This window comes from Amborella trichopoda, chromosome 3 (genome assembly GCF_054954075.1).
Source record: "Amborella trichopoda isolate Santa Cruz 75 chromosome 3, AtrichopodaSantaCruz75HAP2 v2.0, whole genome shotgun sequence".
Taxonomy (NCBI): domain Eukaryota; kingdom Viridiplantae; phylum Streptophyta; class Magnoliopsida; order Amborellales; family Amborellaceae; genus Amborella; species Amborella trichopoda.
Window position 1 is genome coordinate 9483253 of NC_142338.1, and position 2858 is coordinate 9486110.

Below are 2858 nucleotides of genomic sequence, written 5' to 3' on the forward strand. Positions count from 1 at the left end.
TCCCTATATATATATATATATATATATATATATATATATATATATATATATATATATATATATATATATATGAAAAAAAAATTATATGGAAGGCTCTAAACAATAAAATTAGAGGCCACCTCAAAAACTAGTGGTCCATCCAAAATGCTATGTTGTATACACCGATGAAATAAAAAATAAAAATATTTAAACTTCTCTACGCATAAAAAAAACAACAAAATATATAAGCAAATTAGAATATCGCACTGAACCTCGAACTACATAAATCTATAATATCATTGAATCTATCTCTTGCTCGATGTAAGGATGCAATGAGTTTAAAGAAAAAAAAAATCGTTAGGTTACTCTTCTCCTAATTCTACCTATTATTTTGAGATATATGACTGTTTGATTATTTTTTGGGGGAATACATTGATTGCATTTTTTTCGTACACTTTTACGAAGGGAAGTCATTAATGAAATTTTGGATGGACGTTTTTTCATAAATGGAGATTCTTAATTTAATCCCATGGTTAATATTCTTATCTTTAAACCAAACATCAATAATAATAAGTTAATAAAGAAAAAAATGTTATAGGAAAGAAGGTTTTTTGAAAATTTGTTTTTGGAAAAAGATAAAATGCGGATTTATATTGGTTCCATTAAAAAAAACACGATTTTTTTAAGATCTTTTGAAACATTGAAGTTCTTAATGACTTTATGAAAGAATCATGTTTTAAATGGAGACTTGTTAACTATGTTCCGGACTCTAAACCGGATCAAGATAAAAACCGAGGGACTGCACCCCTTATAGAAGGAAACATAAAAGGTATGTATAAGAAGAAAGATCATTTCCAAGATCCAAACATCTTGTTCCCGTACTTTCGGGGTATTGATGACCATTCGAAGATCTTAAACAGCAAACCTCCAACCCTACGTATTCCTAAACAAACGGAACTGTTATTATTTTCCAATTTTAGTTATGGTCAAAAGCTCCTCTGATCTTACAGTTGGGCTTCTTCTCCCTACAAATACTTCCCTCTCCAATAAAATTTGGAGTACCATCCCCTTATTTGTAAAAGGAGATAATTGAGAGAGATGGCGAATAAGGTGATGGTTGTTTTAGTCGTCGGCTTAATGATCATGGCAATGGTTGGAGAAGGAAGTGCTGAATATTGCTTCACGAGATGCTACAACTATTGCCGGAAACATGGAGGTTTACTTTTCGACTGCATTGCCTCTTGTCCTGGCATCTGTGACTCCAACGGGCATCGATTTCCACCGACTGATGGGCCACCGCCTTCGTCAACATGAGCGTAAAATCATTCCAACTCCATGCTTCTCTTTATGCAACAAATAATAATTTTCCAATAATCCTCATGTAATTTCTCTATTGGCATATGTGGTATATGTGAAAATACTTTTATGAAGGTATTTTGAAAGAACTCTTTATGTGATTAGGTAAGGGAGCTTTTTTTGTACCAATTTACAGCCAATTGACTTAACAAAGATGTTTTTGGGACTAATCGGTATGAAAATACTCATGCACTTAATCACATTGGGAAATTTTTTTTGTAAAAATATTTTCACAAAAGTATTTTCACACGTACCCAAGACATTAAAAATGAGTTTGTCGTACACTTTTTCAGACTCTAAAACTCATTGTTCCTGATCTAGGACATGCTTATTTAGCTCAAATGAATTTTCTAAGCGAGTCCTTTCCCCTTAGTTGCTGCCACTTTATTTTGTGGGCATTTGGGTGTTTGAACCCCATTTGGGAAAGGATTTTTCCGGCCTTTAACCAATTTCATGAGAAACTGCTATTCAGGTAGTGAGAGCGATCCTTTTGGTAGGTTCATGTGAAAGCTCTCTCAATGAAAAACTTTTATAAAGTTTTGAAAAGCGCATTCACTTGATAGATGTACCTTTAATCCTTTTGCCCTGGTTCTACCATCAAGTTCTCTCCTGTCTTGTTCTCACTATCACTGTCTGTCAAGGAAATTGGTTTCTCTCTCAAAAACCTAAATATGCCATTTTCTTCTGGATGCAGCACCAGGTACGATTCCTCGATTTTGTGTAGGGCATTGCTAAGCCCAATAGAATCAAAGTTGACGTGGATCGAACTTTACTTCGCTCCATTTCTTACTCTGCTCAACTCATTTCTTCCATTTATTGTACCTCCATGGAAATCAAAATATTGATGGAAATGATTTTATCTCCCAATTGAATAAAGTCTCATTTTTATATATTTTCCTCATTTCTTACATATAATACATTTACTGCAATTGCTAATACCGAGGCATGTTATCCAAAAAGCCATTTAAATTATAAGATCTTTATTTTTAGAACAAGAATATCACAATCATTTTTAACTATTGGATGTGAAATATATAAGATTAAAGTATATCACAATATTCAAAAAAAAGTAATGTAGACATCATTGTATACATCTATAAGATTAAAGTATAAGATTGTAACATCATTGTATATAAAGTACATAGTCTCATTGTATACACTTCTTAATATGTATATAAACATACACGCACCACCCATAGGGCCAGCTATATAGGAGACGAATTTAGGATGCTGAAACACATTATAAGTCGTTCTAGATTCATTTTCGCAATTATGTTGCTCAAGAAATAGTTCATGATATGTAAAGAACTAACATGACGGGAAATATATCAAAATACCTATGGGAGATGAATTATTTAACATTCAACCCAATTGTCAAGATCACATGTTTTTTATGGCTATTTTGAAATGAAAACTAAAGGTATAGGTAAGATGTTAAATTATTCATGTCTTTTGAATAACTTGATAAATTTCCCTAACATGTATGCATGATAGAGAATCCAGAAGCAAACTTTAAATAGTCC

The 2858-nt window shown here is 32.2% G+C and overlaps 1 long non-coding RNA gene across 1 annotated transcript; it reads left to right on the forward strand.

The window, feature by feature from the left end:
- Nucleotides 1–1048: 1048 nt before the first annotated feature.
- Nucleotides 1049–2227, forward strand: LOC105421776 (uncharacterized). The gene is made up of 2 exons (XR_967143.3): nucleotides 1049–1295; nucleotides 2030–2227. It is a non-coding gene; the product is annotated as an uncharacterized LOC105421776 (long non-coding RNA).
- Nucleotides 2228–2858: the final 631 nt, after the last annotated feature.